The 19,446-nt window shown below is 49.3% G+C and overlaps 1 protein-coding gene across 4 annotated transcripts in view; it reads left to right on the top strand.

Annotated features, from left to right (window-relative positions):
- Positions 1–19,446, top strand: part of LOC142572018 (uncharacterized) — a 273,133-nt gene that overhangs the window by 120,526 nt on the left and 133,161 nt on the right. For all 4 annotated transcript variants that reach the window (XM_075680809.1, XM_075680808.1, XM_075680810.1 and 1 more), the window contains one exon: positions 14,202–14,349. The gene's annotated coding sequence lies outside the window, so the exon portion shown is untranslated. The remainder of the gene's footprint in view (positions 1–14,201; positions 14,350–19,446) is intronic.

Here is a 19,446-nt window from a genome sequence, read left to right as displayed (position 1 = left end):
TACTCTCAATCTCCTGCATACGCAAACAAAGTCGCTTTTTCTACTACACAGTATAACAATCACTGTTTCTCCTCTCTAAAGAAATGTTGATCCTTGCTCGACAATGCATGCTGCATACCGTGCATTCCAACACCTCCGAAAAAAAATCTGTAAAGCGGACACCGATGAATTTTACTACGCTCACTCAATTTGTGAGTATAGCGCTCTCTTTGAGCTATGTAGACACTGGAGTTTCTTACACGAGTCACTACTGGAAATGAGAGCACCACCGTGAAGCCTCGCGTCCACTGATGTCACAGTATAGCCTTGGGCTGCACTATGCCTCTCTATCTTTCTTTTTGGTGCAGGACGGTACTTACATACACTTCTGCACCCCTATACGTCACAGGATTACGAAAGCGTCTTATTGTACAGCCAGAGCCGCACTGCCACGCGGTCCCGCGATGGCACCCGAGAGGCGTCAATGGGCGATGGCTGCCGTCCATTTGCAGGCCGATTTCGTGCCCACCCGCGCTGCAACTTTCCCCAGTGACCGCGGAATGTGCGTCCCTGACGCGGACACAAACGCAGACACGCACGCACGGACAGACAGAGAGAGACACGCTGCTTCTCTGACGCCGCAGGGAGCTGCCTTGACGACGTCCTTTCGATCAAAGTGCTCTCGCGTGGCGCTCGCCCAAAGGGCAACGAAAGGAATGCGGCCGTGCTTCCAACGACCCGATTGAACCCGGTTGGGAAACGCTGGTCTCAGGAGAAGGAGTCCGAAGTTTTTTTTTTTTTTTTCTCGTCGAAGAGACGCAAAATAGAGAAAGCTTTCTACGAAAGCCTCAGCGCGCGCCGCCGCCGCCACAATTTGGTTCTTGTGCTGGATGTTCGAGGGAGACGGTACGTCTGGTTTTGTGCTGCCGGGCTTATTGCGTGACCGAAAGCATTTTTTTTCCCTCTCTCGCACTCTATCTGTGTATTGATCTCTGTTACTTCTGACTAGAAATAAGATGTCCACGTGCCCACTAGAACGGGTCGAACCATGACCCGGAGCGTATCTAGAACGTTGTCTCGGCCTTTTCTTCGATAATAATAGCGAGCCTTAGCTTACCGTGAATCTGGTAGGGTTTGCGAAATGACGGGTTACCAAAGAGGGGTACGGCAGTCGCAACGTTCGTAGCCACATCGCAGAGTCTAACCAGAGAGCGAGCAAAGAAAATACTAGAGTCGCCTACACGCACGGCTTAACTGCCGCTGTGAAGCGCTGGTGGCGACGTAATCGTTAATGTGCAGTACTTGTATGATTTTTCCTTCGACGATGACACCGATGTGACAGGAAAGCTTTTTTTTTCAATCGCGTTGTAGTTGGACAACATGTCGCAAAATGTTGCTACCAGCTTTGCTAGTCGCATCCGCCACTCTGGTTCCCCGGTAATCCGCGAACGGCAACAAGCTTTCGGACTAGCCGAAACCGTCTATTTGCCCTGAAAAAAAAAAAAAAAGAAATCTTGGTGCATTAGCGTGTAACACCTCTACAGTCGCATGTGTAGTGGCACTCGCAGGGAAAAAGCTACAGTGGAAGTCAAGAAGCCCTCCTTTAATGTTCACGAAAGCTCGTGAGACAAGCATGCATGGGGTAAAAATCTTGCTTGCGTGAAGAGCAAGACGCAATAGACCAGGACGGAAGAAGAACACAAACGACAGGACCGGCGCCGGTCCTGTCATTTGTGTTCTTCTTCTGTCCTGGTCTATCGCGCCTTGCTCTTTACTCATTCAAGCATGCATGAGGGTTTGGATGCGTACTCACTGAAATGTGTTTTCAGACTGCGTGCCCTGCTAGCACCCTTGATTTTATGTTGGCTCTGTGTGAATTCGCGGGTCCGATTCCCTGTGGCAGGGACCACATTTCGACAGTGGGTGAAATGCAAGTTCACTCGGGTGCTTAGATTTATAGGTCTACATAAAAAAAAAAAAAAGAACAGGCCGTCAAAAGTTAATCCGTAGTCCCCCACTCCGGTGCGCCTTACGATCATATCGTGGTTTTGGTACGTGTAGAACCCTAAGACTTAATTTAGTTTCGACATTATGTTGGATTAGAGCGTTAACACCATTGGAACACACAGGGATGGCATTGGTTTCTCGTAGTGAAAGCGTATTTATTTATTAATAGTGTGCCTCGACCCTTGTTTCTTGATTATTCTTTTCGCTCGCGATAGTGATGGACGTTTCGTTCGTTGTTTTCGTTTGGTCCGCGGCATCAGCAGCGGAATTTCTGATATTGCGGTTCCAGATAGCGACAATAAAGCTGCTTATCTATTGGGACAGCAGCACACAATGGTACGTCATTTCTTAGGGTATACTCGAAGAGTCGTGTTAGTTCATCCAAGGCGAGAAATGAGCGTGCGCACTCAGCTTTCTTCTTCGCGCCGGTTTTTGCCGACTACGACGACGGTGCCGCTTTCATCGGGCGTGCGCTGTAGCACAGATAAACCGCGGCGAAGCATTAGGAGGACGAAAAGCGCGACGACCTCCGCTTCCATTCCAAATTTCCGGCAACAGCGACGACGACAGTGGGTTATCTCGCGTATAATAGAAGGGCCGTACATATATATACGCTGTGGGTAAGATGAGCGCAAATGAAGTGACGTCGTCTCTATCCGAAACGGGCGACGCCATTAAGAGCGAGCTATAGCGTGCCCGGTTCTCCGAACGAGATCACCCGCTTGCGCGCGCGGCCAAGGGAAAATGGAGCGATTCATTCAACGAAAGGCCGCCACCGCGCCATTGGAGACACTCTTCACTTCAGCCGTGCGCACGAACGTCCGTGTACGCGTGTGTGCGCGTTCTCCCGGACTTCGAGAAAGATTCGCCCGTCCCTGGCCTGCAGGCAAGGCGGCCGTCGCCTTCCGATTCCCGGCACTTTGTCACGTGTCATTTATTCGCTGCTTCACTTTTTCTTTCTCTTTTTTTTCTTTTTTCGACTCTCTTGCCCTCAGTTTCGGCTGCGAGACACTTGGGAAGCTCTTCAGCTGTCCTCTTTCTCTGTCTTTGCACGGCACGGCAGCTTCAAATGTGTGGAACGAGTTCGTGCTCGGTGCTGCTGCTGCTGTGTTCTTCTCATTCGATAAGGAAGCGTGGGGAGGTACCGAAGGATCCATTTAGAAAATTAAAAGGCGCGCGTCGCGCCTAAACGACGAGTGTGTGGCGTTGGTGCCGCCGGATGGCCCAGGACGGGATGGGACGATTGGAGCGCGCCGAAGGGTGAAAGGAAAGCAGCGGCGAAAGAAGAAAGGAAGAGTTGATGACCGGTCAGCACGACTCGCCATTTGGGCAGCAATTCGCAGAACGGAGAAGGCGGCACAGAGAGAGAGAGAGAGAGAGACAGAGCGAATGGCCGTCAGGGCAGCGAGGCGTTCACCGAATTGTGGGGAGCTAGAAAACATGAGGGGGCAAACTCGGGGATCGCGACGTATAAGGATCCGCCCGCGTAGAAAGCTCAGTCGAGAGACGTTGAAATGACAAAATGTTGCAAAGCGAGGCATCGTTTAAGGCCAATTTGATCGGCGTATACCTTGCAAAGAAAGGCAACCGTCATTCGAAAACACCTTTACCTCGGCTCTTTTTTTTTATTGTATGTAGACACACCAGGCGCATTTCTGCCGTCGCCGTCGCCGTGAGGTTCCGTATCAAGTCCAAGGGCGATAAAATCGTCGCCGCGCGTCGCTTGCTTTATGTGTGAGTGAAAGCTTGCGAGGGCGAGCCGGCGAACGCGGCTCAATCTTGCGTAAGCATAGGAGGGAAGTGGGGAGGTAGCGCGCCGTCTTCCGTCGTGCACGAAGCTCCGGGAGGAGGGTAGGGAGGGGGCGCGTTCTAGTCCGGGCCTCTGCATCTTGAAAGCCGTCTGCGACGGGGACAGAGTCCGCCGCGGGCGGTGTTTTACGTGGCTTAGTTCGCGTTGATGGGAGAGGCTGTACGAAGGCCGATTGGATCGCTGCTGCGGCCGCGGTTCCTCATTCCAGCATTTTGACAGCTAGTTTCCTCGGTCATCGAGTGAGATGTGTTCATGTTTGCTTGTGCGCGCGTGACACCTTGCTTGTTAATTTAGCTAGTATATTTATGTTTACAAGTTTATACGGCTGAAAAAAACTACCATCCTTACTTCGTATAGCTGTCCACTAATTTGCTATTGCAATCGATGCTTCGCCTTTCGGGCGAAACTGGAACTTCGTTTCTTTATTCATTAGGCAATATTTATTCCGGTAGAAAGTATATGTCTATGCGAACGGCCAACCCTAGCATGGGCCGTCGATACGGGAAAGCGTATAAACAAACACACACGCGCGCTTGCACGCTCGGTCTTCGTTTGTAATTTCATTTGGGAGATCTTTCTTCAGAAGGCTAAAGTAATTCCTAAATATTGACGAATGCGCGCCTGTTTTCAAGTGCTTTGCGTGCCGGTTCCCTATAGGCATTATGGTAATCGCCGCATATAAACGCCCGTCGCGGACGTGTAGATTTGAACGTCTCGTCGCATAGCTCTCTTTCATTTATTCCCGTTACTATAGTTACTGTCGCGTTGGCTCTGAGAGAGCGCCATCATTGTCTCGAACTGGCGCCGCATATTTTCCGATGAACAGTAAGTATTCATATACGATGGCCAAAGTAACTGGGAGTACTAAAGGGAGCTCCTTCTACACTCCCCGGGTCTGTATTCAATAAGTTGCTCGCATGGTATTCGTACGAACAGACTCCTAACAGCCAAATATACTATTAGTGACGCCGCTCGAGATGTCAAATACTTATTATTATTATTATTATTGTTGTTATTAGTAGTAGTAGTAGTAGTAGTAGTAGTAGTAGTAGTAGTAGTAGTAGTAGTAGTAGCTGTATTGCCAGCAGCTCCCTATGGGTAAAGGATGCGCGATGTCAACCACCTACACTAAATGAAATGTGATGCCGTTGTTGCCACATAGATATCTACCGCACATACTTAACGAAGAAAACAGAAAATCACCGAGATAGCTTTTAGCCTAGAAAAATAAGGTGCCAAGTGCGGTGTCAGCCTAAACAGCATTAGCTGGACCGAAGACAAAAACGACAATAATGACGTAGATGATGGCGACATCTCCAAAGACTGCGCGAAGACAGCACGCAGATGCCTAATCAAATCCTGCGCGGGTTAAATGAGGTTTTCTCGTGACTTCAGCCAAACTCGCGCATCACGATGATAAACAGTATGAACGATATACGTGCGACGGTCGCCATGAGAGTTGGCTGAAGTACCGTGAACAGCTGTCGCTGTAAATTGATATAAAGTGCAGTTGCTATACCTTATATATATATATTTCATTTTGCGTCGCGTTCTTCACTGGCTCGCAGAAAGCCGCTCTCCTGCCGTTGCCGGGATTGGCCATTCGGCGGGACGTACGACATGAAGCAAATGCAATCGTAGGAGGTGGACATATAAGAAATGCAGAAAAGTAAACCAGACTCACGTCTGGTATGCTACCCTACGCGTGCGGAAGCGCGTTTAATCATGAACACAAAGAAAGAACGGAGAGGGAGGCGTTAGCGGTGCGAATACGTGGGGCTTGCTATCGCGCGGTTCACTGAGCTCAGACGATTTAACAAAACCGTATACCAACGCTGGCGTTGCGTCGTTTGAACCTTCGACGCAGTGGGTCACGGTCGTAGATGGACCTTTACGAAGTACGTTGCTAGATTCCATTAGCGCACGGAATCACTGGCCTATGGGGTCCAGACTCTGCCCAAGACGCACGTGGGGACTCCGCTCCCTACCGAGCCCACGTTGCGCGCGAACAGGTCACACTTCGCGCTCCGGGAGCGCTTATATACGGAAGCGCACGGGCACCTCAACTAACGGCAGCAGTGGCGCAGCGCGTGCGTTCTCTTCGTGTGGGACCCAGCGGGCGCCCGTGTCTGGCCGCAGCGGGGGACGACGCGCCGGCGACGGCGGTGGCGCGAGCGCGCGAGGGCGTCTAATTAAATTGGCCGTCGCCGCCTCTCGCGGCCTGCGCGGCTTCTGGGCCGCGGCTGCCGGCGACAGAGGCCGCTCCTTGGCGGTGGCCGACAGCGAGGCAGGCACAGCCCCCCCCCTCGACCCCCCCGTTCTTCTTCTTCTTCTCTCGGAGCCAGTTGTCCCGCACTCTGGCTGTCGTCCTTCGCCCGGGACCCGGCGGTGCTCCGGCAATTCGAGCCGGCCGCGGTAGGAGGCACGCGCAGGCGGCTCTGCCACCAGGCAGACATGCAGGGCGCGAACCCCAGTGAAATGACGAAGATTTCAATTTTTCGCAGTTGAGTTCTTGCTTTCTTTTTTCTATGTTACTGTAGTTGAGAAGACGTTAGGGCCGGTAGGGGGCACCGGCTGTTCCTCGAGTCGCTCGTCGTATCAAAAACAAAGTGAAAAAACCAGTCACTGAGTTGGATGCAAAGGATGGAGACAAAAAAAGACCACGGAGGTTTACGAGAACGAGAAGAAAGAAATTACGAGGGAAGATGTGTAGGATAACACGAAGGGAAGTAGTTCCTTGTTATTTGAGGCTCGAGCTGGTCGCCTAACGACAAAAGCATGCCGGAGCAAATATTCGCAACAGGATGAGGCATGTGTGTGCTGCATGCAGCAAAAAATCCGGAGACCACTCAACACATCCTAATCGAACGCGAAGGGATTCATTCAGTAAGACGCGTAGGTAACGTACACCTTCCAGAAGCGCTTCGATGCGAGGAAGTATCAACCGGTCGCCAGTCGAGATAAGCAGATAAGTTGAGATAAGCAGGGAAGCGATCGATACGACCGGGTCCGTTAAAGGCATATGTATAGCGGTGCAAGGTACTAGATACGTTTTGCGGAAGAAAAAAAGATTAAAGAGACGCATACAAAAATGCTAGAATGAAAAGCATGTGCAGCATACGTGAGTAACTCAAGCAGGCTATATCACTATTTTTACCGTCCCGTTTGAATGCGGATGCCCATAAATAATCAACATCATCATCATTCGACATGACGATTTTCCTCAAAACGGTCATCATAGCATATAGAAGCAACGATTCGAGAACGTACAGTGACATCAATTCTCAAGTTCATATGCGCAATAGATGTCACTGTGAGCCTACGGTTGTGCTTTTATTGCTGTCTCGTCCTTGAGATCTTTTTTCCTGCGTTAAACGATAGTTCAGCAAGGCTTCACATTTGTAGTTTGGCGCACGTGATACCGCGGCGCGATCCGCGTCACACGGGGCACGGTGACATCATTAATGAATATATTGGTATACGAGTATAGCGACACCTCCTGAATTTACGATATTCTGTACAACTTACCGGAGCACAGACCGCCGGTTGGCGCAAAATACAGACTGGGGTATTATTCCCCCCATCTAATATTGCTAAACGCCATGGATACCACTCGCTATAGGGCCGACAGCCCTTGGCGCGGTGGCATATCCACCGTAATACATGTAACCTGGGAGTGCACTAAGCGCCCTTATAGGCCAAATAGCAATGAAACAATAGAGCAGTGAGAGGCACAGCTTGCCCGTTCCGACTTGGCAGGACAAAAGTCCTTCATTAGCCAGATCAGGCAGGCGGCAAAGGCCAGTGCCCGGGCCTGGACTGGGAAGTCCCGACCAACCCTTCTTAAGATTTCTTCCTGTCCAATAAAGTTTCTCTCTCTCTCTCTCTCTCTCTCTCTCTCTCTCTCTCCATATATATATATATATATTGGTAACGTTAATATGTATCTTACATACCCCTGCAAACGTAAGTTTACTATTTTAGGCGGGGGTACTAGTAGCCTACAAGCTACTTCTAGTTTCAAAGTTATGCGAACATTTTCTTTTTCAAGCAGTATCTCTCCAAATAAGCAGCAGAAGTGGGAACAAATGCTGGACGCTTGAAGTATCCGGTATTTTGCCCTAATCGGCGACATCGCTCACAGCCCGCGCTCATATCTAAGAAGGGCAACTGCGACTCGTCGTGTGTGCCCTTTCGTTGAACGTTGCCCGTCGTTGAGGACGAGTCTAAGCAAGACTCGTCCTCAACATAGCAGAGCGAGGGAGAGTGACAGAAGCAAAAGGAACCTTCGAGCGAACGCACATCGCAGTAGGCGCAAGCGTGTGTGAACGACACTATAGGGCTTTTGAGGACGCGGTGAATTGGAGAGAGAGAGAGAGAGAGAGAGAGAGAGAGAGAGAGAGACTCGTAAGAAGACGGTATATCGTGTTTCTTCAGCAGCCCTCCGCGCTGTGATGAAGAGAGTGGGACAGCGGATCGCGTGTAATAGGTGCAAGGAGGAAGGGGAAGGGCCGCAGAAATCCAACACCAAGATGCAGAGATGCGCAAGACGATGAGAGCAGGGCGACGCGACGTAAAGGCGTGGCTCTCTGTTCTAAGAGCTCTTTTCTCCGCGACTCCGCTTCACTTGCGGATCGCTTCCCTCTCCCAACGAAGCGCACTTACTCGTTTTGTTCTTGCTTTGTTTCTTTGCACTTTTTTCGTGGACGGAACAGGTGGCTCGCATTCGGAGAAGCCGCGTTGCGAGGAGATGAGATCACGTTTCGGCTATGCCTGCTCGGACCCCGACCCGTAGTAAATAGTCGGGCGTCTGATGCTTTTTGCGCTCAGCTATTTATTTCCTGGCCCAGGTTTCTCTCTCTGTCTCTCTCTCTCTCTCTCTCTCCTTCTTTTTTTTCCCATCTTGCATTAACACAGCTTTAGATCGAGAGCGTGGGGACTGTATCCCAAAGCTCTGCTTGGACGGAGCACGTGCTCTCTCTGGAGCCCACGCGGATAGGTGGAGCCACCACGGACGTTCCGCATTCTTCGCTGTGAATTCGCCCAGATTTACAGCCACCGTAAAAAGCCGGCGGCTTCCTGTACTGCGTCGACGAAAGAAAAAAAAAAGAACAAGGAAAGTGAAGCTGTATCGGAATGCAGGGTAGACTGTTTTCGCGTCTCTTCTTTGCGGCCCGTGCGTCTACCTTATTTCGATGTAGGCGGGCAAGAGCGCGCGCCGGTTACAAAGGTAACTGGGAAGCAGCAAGTTGACGCCGTCGGTTGCGACATCAGTGCGAAACCATGGAGCTCCCTCTCCTTGTCCTGTTGTTTAGCGCTGTTTACAGCTCGTGGAGCTCGTTTCATTGATCCGCCGTGAATGCGAAGCGTGTCCGTTCATAGTACAACACAAGGAGGCAGACATTGGTGGATCGATAAGGGGGTATTGTAGGTGCGCAAGGTTACCTCTCAAGACATGTCATGCTGGCACGCACTTGGTCTTGGTATGTACTGTCGCAGTGTACAAATTTGTGCGCTGTCACATTTTAGCGGGCTGTGAGCTACTACGCCTGTTTTCTATTTGTTCTGATGTCTTATGTTTCTTTCCATATTTGCTTCATGTTCTGTCACATCAAAATTTCAATACGATATATATCTTACCGTAACATAGACGATGCGTTACGGGACCCGGCATGTCGCATATGCGACGTATAATGTTAGTTTCTTAATGGATTACGAAAAACTATGGGACACACAAAACAAAATTTGTGCTCAGACTCTCTAGCTACTATACCGTCGTCGGTATACTGCACAACGAAACACTGGCGTTCGATGTCAAAGTTAATGGGCCATATAAACGGTAATAAACTTAATGAGCTCTCGAGTTTACTGGAACTTCATGCAGGTGGCGCTGGACATGAATTCAGATTTGCAGGTGTCGAGATAATCGCATCAACGAAATAAAGATTGTTACGGGAGCAGCCAAGCTTCGCTGTTCGGTGGTTTACAGCCTACGTCTGTAAAATTCATGATAGCAGCCTTTAAATAGGCACGTTTACGATTTCACTCGGGACACAGCTAAAAAGAATCACTTTTGAGCGTAAAACAGGCAGCTCCAGCTTTTATTGTTAGCTGTCTTTATATATATATATATATATATATATATATATATATATATATATATATATATATATATATATATATATATATATAAGCACAAGGAAAGAACGGATAACGAAACGGGTTTTAGTTGCTCGAGAGCCCATCTCAAAGTTTCACGGTTTCAGTTTTATTTCCTTCCATCTGCGGTGAAGCTCTTCACGAATGCTCCTTGTTTTAGGCGGATTCTGCTGGCAGTAAAGATACCGGTGGGCTTCTCGAAGACACTACGTGGTTATTTCGACTCGGCAGCTGCAGTCGCGACAGGAAAAGAAGCAGCGACAGAGAGAAAAAAAAAAGAAGTCTCGTCAGTGAGAGGCAGCGGCGATGTTGCGGGCGTGGGGGTCTCGCGTTGGAGGAGGATGGCAGCCAAGACTGCGAAAAGCTGTTGCGAACTCCGAGCAGGTGGTGCAGCTATAGGTGCGAGACGGTGCCCGAGCAAGGGCTTGGTGGGGAGGAGGGAGGGGGGGGGGCGTCAGCAGCGCACCTGAGAAGGCGCAACAATTTTGGGGGCGGGCTAGATAACGCGCGCGTTTCGTGGCCCATCGAAGCGGCGTTGTGGCGCTGCTTCTTGCATCCGGATGGTGCCACGCCGCAAAACGAAGCAAGCCACAAACGACTCCGCCAGCTGCGCAGAGGGCGTGACCCTCCACGATCGGAAAGAGATGCGTTCTTGAAAGAATTTCAGGGGGGCGGAGCGTCGAGCGAGAAGCGGGCCTCATGGTGGGCGGCCGAGACGAGACTATGTGTTCGGTATACCAAACGAACGATTACGTTCGTATGACCTCGCAGTGCAGCCGTAAAGATAAGTCAGACACTCGCACTGGGTCTTCCTTGTCTGACATTGCGTTTGTGCGTCACCTGATAAAACTGCCGCTTTCTACTACCCAGAGACTAGTTACGTTTCCTAGTTATGTGGAACAAACATCTGAGAGAGAAACAGCGGAAGTGTAAAGAGACATTATAAAACAAGATCCATGTGTCTGGTTTAGTTAAGAATGCAGACCGAAATGCGAAACGGATGTTTCTCGGGTTTGTACCCCGAGTCTCCTGCCACATTTGCATCTGTCTGCTCTATGATGTGTCTGATTATGATAACAAGCTGTTTTAACTTTAAGCAAAAGTGGTGTTTGGGCCTACCCATCCGTGCATGGTAACTTGCGTCAGTTTTAGACGAAACGCCGCCTTGGTTCTGTGATCTAAACAAACACCTTCTGGATAGCAACAATGCCTGCACGCTCTGAGCAGGGACGTCACACGCATTTTCCAACAGCCCGTGCGTTCGAGCTGTGGACATGGAGGGGGTGGCGTACGGCGTGCTCTTTGTTCATATTTCCAAAAGCACGGTTTGCAGTGGGAATATCAATTTGTTAAGGCTGGGCGTCGTATAAATTATTATTATTATTATTATTTGTTTTGAACACATATACACATATACACAGGTAACAGGAAAGGGAAAGCGAGGAGCAGGCTGGCAACTGCCACCGGAAGGGGCACAACGCCTGCCTACTCTTCTGAAGGGAGGTGACAGCAACACAGAAATGGAAGATAGAAAGGTGGGGAGGAAAAAGGAAAGAGGAAAGGATTGCAACAAGACAAATCTAAAGACCAAAGTAGAACACTGCAACAGGACAAATCTAAAGACTAAAGAGACTCTGCAGCCGGAATTAAAGTGACGCCGCGTCGAACAGCCTCCACAATTATCAACCACATCCATGGCTAGTTCGCTATGCGGCTAATTGTGTTCTCCACGATGAGACTCCAAGCTGCACGTAATCACCGTTTCACGTAATCATCTGAACGTAATCACCGGTTCACAATATACACTACAAGGTGTTTGAACCCGCCACCTCCCATGTTCGAAGGAAGAAGCGTTAGGGTGCAGTACTGATCACACACAGTCGGTCACTAAAGGTCACGCTACTACAGAATGTTGAATGTTCATGCTACAAACGTGAATTAACCTAAGTTAGTTAGGTCTATAAAGGTTAGTAGGGCGCGATGGGCCTGATTACGTTTAGATGCACAGCCACTGGGGTATAAACATTCCTCGAGTGTCGCACACCGCAGGCCAAGGAGATGATAGTTTCTCACTAGCGACATGCGCTTCGCACTGAAAGCGGGAAACTCAAGTATAAGGTGCTGAAGTGTCTCGTAGCAGCCACAAGACGTACACAATGGACTTTCCGCACGCCCTTGTCCGTATAAACGTTCGTGCACGTTCACGCAACCAACCCTCAGCTTGAGCAGTTGTGCTCTAGCGCGACGAGGCAAGCCTCGACCACGTACACGGGGCGGGAACGTTCCATTTGCGACGCGCTGATCTGGATGCTGCTTGAGTAGGTGGCGACGAATCAGCAGACGAGCGTCATCAAGCTTGCACATAATTTCTGGGCAGTCACAGTTGTTATGAACGCAACTTGAAGCGAGCCGATCAGCCTCTTCATTTCCGGCGATTCCTATACGTGTGAAGGTATCCATTGAGCAACGAGATATACCCCACGTGATGTAATTTTGCTCGCAGAGTCATTAATGCTGCGCACAAGTGGACAATCAAGCTCACTGCGTTGTAACCTGCTAAGGGCAGCATGGGAGTCCGTAATGATGACAACCTTCGATGTAATTAATTCCTCTTGCACGTATTTCAGTGCAACATTAATCGCTGCTAGTTCAGCAGTTGTTGACGAAGTTGGATGAGGTATTTGAAAGATACGTCGTACTTGAGTTGAAGGGCAGTAAAAAGCTGCAGAGGCGCCTTGACCGTCGTTGTGTACAGATGCATCTGTGAAAACTTGAAGATAATCTGGAAACTTTTCGAACAAGTGAGACTGAGCCAATTGAAATATTGCCGAAACAGCCATATCAGACTTTTTGTGCATGTCAGAGATTGTGAGGAAAATGGGGAATACGTGTTTCGTGATACCTTTTGGAGGCGGAGACGTATCTGAAGCAGCATGTTCAGAAATGGTAGTGATATCCATAAATAATGCCGCCATTTTTCCCATGCGAGATAATGGGCGGTGAATCAGACGATCAAGGAGCGATTGACCATTCGATGCGCGGTGCAGACGCTCAATATGATACAGAGCTCTCTGATCTGCTTGCAGCCTCAGGGGTATTTGAACGAGATTAATCAGCACTTTTAATCGATTAATTAATTGATTAATCGGATTTGTGATTTGCGTACATAAACGAAAAATTCCAAAGCCGGCGATTTGTCGCGATATATATATACTCTTTGAGGGAAAAAAACATTCTGTTTAAATTGACAGTTGCCTTTATTATAACTTGAACGACATGCTGCGCAAATGAACGTTCTAGCATGTCGAAGTCAAACGCATCATATATAAGCCCAGCTACGGAGGCGAAGAAGTTTGTTAACGTTCCTTGGCAGTAGAGTGGTTCTTTTGCTTAACAGTCGGGCCAGCTGTAGAGAAGGCGCTGTCGCGTCGCACTGATCTTTCCGGGGCGCACATCACCGCCTTACAGCAGGCGTTTTGTTGATAATTTTGGTCGTGTGGGCTTAAGCATCAATCGAGATAAAAAAAATTAGTCGCTATTAACGCTTTATTTCATAAATCGCAGTATTAATCGATCAATCGGTAGCGAAGCTAGGCAGATATTGCGTTTGTTCAGTGTTTGAGGGTTCTTATGGGAGAGGTGACGTAAAAATGCCGACTGCTGGTAATTTTTCCTCCGCTGCGGAATATATTTTACCCTAATCTTGTATGATACATTTACGAAGTACGCGGTACATGTCCCCCGTTCGTAACAAACACTTTTTGTACTGTAATTAACCAGAGCGCACACATCACCTGTCATCTATAAGATGCTGATCAAACCCTTTGTCCATCCTTTCAATTGTTAGCTTCGAAGCAAGAATTTATTGCGACACGCTCGTTCGCATTTGTTCGTACGTGCACCTATGAGGAAAATTATCCGGACTAGGAGCTCTGCTAAAAAAGTTGATTCCTCAGCAAGTCAGCCAGACCTGGAATTGACCAATTCACTGCGATGTTTGCAACGCCAAGTCTGAACTGCATTCTTCACTGTCAGGTTAGATGCCAAGAAAACGAGTTTTTTTTTTTTTCGCGGTACTCCTGATCCACATGATTTTAATCAAGGCTGCACATCTTGTATGAGCCATAGAACATGTTTGATATTGCGTGACTCATTTTCAAAGCTTGCACTCAGTAAACTTATTGCCTGTCCGCGACAGACTTGCCAGTCTTAAAACTCATGAAATCAAACGTTTTCGCCCTTTCAGAGCCAAGCGACTCCTAGTATGACGGCCCGAAAGAGGAGGGTTCATCGTCCTCACTCCAACAGCTAGGCTTGCCTGGACAGCCACTTGTTCCGGAGCCGTTCATTCTCGGGCTCGTCCACTGAAGCAAGCTTTCGACACTCCAGAATCGGTAAGCAAACTCGTCAAAATTTTATCGCCCGCGGCCCAAATCCGCTCTCGAGTGCAAAGGTTTACCGGGTACACAAATCCGATTTCCCTTTCTTTATGCTTGCATATACCCGCTGAATCTATAAAAGCATTCGTCGTTGTACGAGCTTTTTTCTTTTCACACTTAATAGAGAAAGAAAAGCTTTAGTTCTGAGATTTTTATCCGTACCCTTAGTATTTGAAGAATTCTCAAAACTGGGAAATATTGGGATTCTGAAAACGAACTGTTGCGGCTATATCTGCCTGCTACACTGCTACATCGGGCATCAGAACGAGTAGCAGCACTGGAGGCGACCGAGCGAGCTGCAGCAAGTGCCGAAACGTCGCAATGTCCCGCTCCCACGTGACCACAATCTACATCATGGCATCGAGACACAGCGTACTCCCGTGGGAAACAGACCGAAACCGGCTTTAGAAAAGCTTTTATGTTACAATATTTAGGGCGCTATGAAACTCGCCACTAATTTTTCTGCAGTTTACAGGTCTTACGCCTTCATATTGTCGCAAAATAACGCAAATAATATAACGTAAAATGAAATTAATAGTCGAGAATATCGCGTAAGTAACCCTTTGAGAAAAGCGCATCTCGGGTGGTTGTAAATTTGTGTAGACATAATCGGTGTTCGGAATTCCGGAATTGTTACGGAGTTCGAAGTATTTGAACTCCGTAACACAGTGATTTCAGCTAATTCATAATGATGAATTTTGTGGACATGTTATTAAAAAAAAAAAAGCGGAATGTCCTTTCGTGGGACGAGAAGTGAAGGGTTATTGCAGACCGTTTAAAAAGTGTTACATCTGTATTTTAAACGATTCATTTAACTTTTTCTTGCTATGGGGGAGGGGGGGGGGGTTAGGGAGCCGTAGTCACGTCATGCAAACATTACCATTTTTTGGCATTTAGCTTTCTTTGTTTCAACTAATCAAGAATCAAAAGAAAAGAACAAGAAAACTGCGTCTATAATCCTCGAAAATTAAGCCTTTCGTCGGAATTGCAACAAATCTAATGCGCACCGGCGCAGCAGTTGTCCAGTGACAGTAGTCGTGCGTTCTCGAAGTGTGCAAGGAGTTCGACCTTAGGAAGAAGGAGCTTGGGAACAGTAGAGAGAGAAAGAGGTTCGCCAAGGTCAAAGCCTCCTTATAATTCACATCGCGCGCACGCCACTGTATACAGCGAATCCTGCATAGCAAGGCGAGGTCTCGCATGGCCTGTCGCGTAATGTGACGCATGTGTATTCGAGGTGCCACGTGTCCCCTATAAGACAGCGCTAACCCATCCGGTCAGGCCGAAGCGGTAAAAGGATCGCGCGCTCGTAGGGGCCATCCGGGGCTAAACCAGCACTCGGCGTAAATCTCCCAGCGGGGGGAGAAACCCCTTCCGAGCCCCCCTCCCCTGGGCTCGGCGGTGCCGCGTTCTCGCCTGCCTTTGTGTGTCCGCCGCTGTCCAGTCCAGTTTCGGGGTCGGCAGCCAACGAAGCGTGGCGTTGGCCGCCGGCATTTGCGTTTGCCCGTTTGCGTCACACCAGCGCTCGCGCAGCCGCGGCGGCGGCCTGTCGCTTGCCGCCTCCGTATGCACGCGTACGACGCGTCCATTGTGTGCCTGTGTGCGCAGTGCCGGCGCTTGTCGTCGTGTCAACGACCCGCGGCCGCAGTTTGTCGAGGTGCACGCCCGCATTGGAGGGCTCGCTTGCTTTGCTTCTCTTACGCTCCGCTGGCGCCATCTACGTTCGAGCAGCTGCACTCACTCAACCGGTGTGCACTATGCGCGCCCCTTTTTCGGGCGGATTTATGCACCTCTTCCCTCGTCCCACCCGTCGGGCAAAGTCGTCGTGCAGGACTTCGGTGTACTGGGCGGGCACTTCGTTCCCGCTGTTTTAACGCGACGTATTGCATCTAGCGATAGATGGGGCGCGAATCGGTCCTGTGCGAAGGAGTTCGGAGAATCCGGATAGGCGATATCTACGCGCCTGTCAGCCTGTTTGTGGCAACCGGTAGTAAAAGAACTGATGTGAGGTTGCTCACGAAAGAAAAGAAAATGAAAACGGAAAGAGAGGAAAGGAAAATGGCAAACTTTAGCGGTTCCTCAAGCTCTGAACTCGCTGCGACAGCAGCAGTTTCTCTCGGAATACACCATTATCTTCTCAAAAACAACTCTGAGATGCGCACACCTTCGTTCTTGACCACTGTACAGTATTGCTCGCTGTGGGCTTCGAAATGATTGCACAGACGCCACTACTCTCGGAATCTCCGCGCAGCACGAAACCTCGCACAAATGGCTAGACCTGAACCACAGCGCTGTTGTTGAGTGTTTGAATTTGCATAATATGGTGACCTGATGGCGTAACGGAAAGAACGGATGTACAGGCGAATGGTCACAGCAGGCACAGTTTCGAACTTTTCAGCAGATGTCGCCGTAATTAAAGATGAAGGGGGTCTTTTTTTTTATTCGTCGGTGTCTGAGTTATAGAGCGCATTGCTTGCTCGTCACGGCAGTGAACAATGAGGGCCGTTTATTGGCAGTGGAGCGTTATGCTTGATCCCTTGGGTAGCACTCTTGATTTGCGCTGTTTTTTTTCCACGGTAAAGCACGATGACCGGAGCGATATGCTACGTCGACGACACTAGGTATTTTTCACGGCAAATTGTAGCAGTCGCTGTCGGAACGGATTTTGCGGAAACCTTCACGTGTTTCAATCACGCGACAGCTAGGCGGCTAAGTCAAGTCTCAATTCTTCAGTCAGTCAAATCTTAAGGCGGGTGACTGTAGCGCCGGAGGAATGGTTTTCGTTAATTTGTTGTTAGTTATTAACTTTTTTTTATTGCATCGTCCTTGGTTTTAGGAGCGCTCTATTGTTCCTGTCAAAGGGCAATAACTGAGTTAACTTATTATTACTGAACTAAGCACGACGCCCGATTATTAGCGATCGATGAAACCACAACACTACTTGCACTTCTGAATTAGTGCTACGGCTCTCAACCTGAAGGAAGTCGAACATGCCTCAAGCGAACCAATCCGGCGTATACGCTGCTGAGAGCGCGAAGAACGACTGATTGCGACTGGAGCAAAGTAAACAAGTATTGAGCTCAGCAAAGAAACAAAGGTGAAAGCGGGGACGACGATTGGTCAACACTTGCTTTCCCGTTGAGTGCTTCCCTGATCGAACAACGTTCCTCAAATCCTTTGCTGCTAACCTTGATTCCTGGAACAGTCAGTCGCAGATCGACAAACCAATTTCGTCGAAAATACGCCAACGAGATTTTGAAAGGTTTTTTAGGGTTGTTTTGCAATCCGTAATACTACCGGAGTGCTTGGTAACCGACCCAGCAAGACATAAGCGTTGGCCGCTCTGTTGCCACGAGCCGCTACTTACGGGCCCGTCTGGTGGACAAAGGGCACACCAGCGACTCAATTAATTGGGAGTATAGTACGTGGTATGGCGTCTCTATGAGATTATGTCCGCTTAAAGCAGCGTCACTGACTGAAAAGCGTGCGAGGTCATTGCAGCACGCGTGGCATCGGAGGTCAACCAGGCTTACGTTCTTTCTTGTTTTTACGTTGTAAACGCGGCGGTAACCCAATAAACGCGCCGTCGCCGCTTCCATCCAATCTGCAGTTTCGAAACAACCACTTATACCAAGTCAACAATAATAATAAAAGCCAAAATCATCCGCACGAACCAATCGCGATGAAATGCGCGGTCCGCTTTTCTCGGTGAGCACACAGTTTTCCTAGGTTCTTTTTTCTTCGATTCCGATCTCTCTCCGTGTATATATATATATTTCTCTCAACTTTTGAAACCTGATTTGTGGCACACTTTGATTCCCTACGGGCCCAGAAGAAGCACGAGCGGAAAGATATAACAGGAGAGAAATACAGAAAGAAAGAAAGGAAAAGAAGACACGTCCAGAAATAATCACGAAAGCTGGCCGCCGCCGGCGGTGAACAAACAGCGCTACAAAATGCGTCAGGACGGCGAGTGTGTCGGAGCTTGGAGAGAGAGCAGGGATAGTTTCGGAGGATGAGGAAAATGGCGGGAAGGGATGAACAGAGCTTGCGCGCCGCGCTGGTCGCTTTGTCTCACGGAACCGGGCGTCGACGCGAAGAAATTCTCGGTCCTGACGGGAAAGAGAGAGAGAGGTTCTCCCCTCGGGGTATAACCTCTTTCGAATGCTGAGGCGGGAGAGCAACACGGCGCTGATGCTGCAAGCAGGGGGAGAAACAAGCGACAGACAGAAAACGTTCGCAGGATTGTTGCTTGCCTGCTGGCCGTTCTATTGTTTCCGCAGCAGCGTTCGTCCAGCGTGTGTTTGCTTAGAGAAAGCTCGCGTATTTGAGCGCTCTGCGATGTGTTTGTGTGTGTGTGGGCTTTGCAATGATGCTGTTTAGCCTGTGATGCGACCTCTGGTGAAATGCTTGAGCGAGAAACAACATTTAACGGCGCGGAAGGTAGCCTCGTACACGAGGCTACCTGATACATATATCAGGCGCACTTTCTCGTGTGATGACGATAGATTTGTTTCCCTCTCTTAATGCGAAAGCATCCTATGCTAAATTGAGCAAAAATCCGCCACAGCCGGTGTTACCGAAAGATGGCATCCAAAGTTGGCCGATGGCGCAAGGAGTAAAAACGCATTTGAAGTGCTCGGCTTGACGTCAGATTTCGCATCTGTAAACACGGTAAATCAATGGCTATGAAAAGATAATTTGTTAAATTTCGGTGTGGGGGGTGTGCGAGTCGAGTGCGGTCCTCTCATGTGCGAGACTATCACGCTTCCCCAACGCCGCGGCGGCTGTGCGGTTCTGGTTGACTACAGGTGAGCCCAGTGCGTGCAGCATAGCACACGTCACGCCGAAAGGTGTGGCCGAGTGCGTGTGTCGTTGGGCACGTGAAGACGCAGCCAGTGGGGAGGAAGTGGCGCCAGGTCAGGAGTATATTATAAAGTGAGTGTATAAAATAAAAGCATTAATGTCCAATTCGGCGCAGCTAAGCGACCCCTCGAGTTATGAACTCCTTGCGGGCAAGTGAGCGTGTTCTAAGACGCTTGGCACGGTTTGATT

Source organism: Dermacentor variabilis, chromosome 2 (assembly GCF_050947875.1).
Source record: "Dermacentor variabilis isolate Ectoservices chromosome 2, ASM5094787v1, whole genome shotgun sequence".
In the NCBI taxonomy this organism is placed as follows: Eukaryota; Metazoa; Arthropoda; class Arachnida; order Ixodida; family Ixodidae; genus Dermacentor; species Dermacentor variabilis.
Note: the sequence above shows the minus strand (reverse complement) of the source record. Positions and strands in the feature narration are given on the sequence as shown.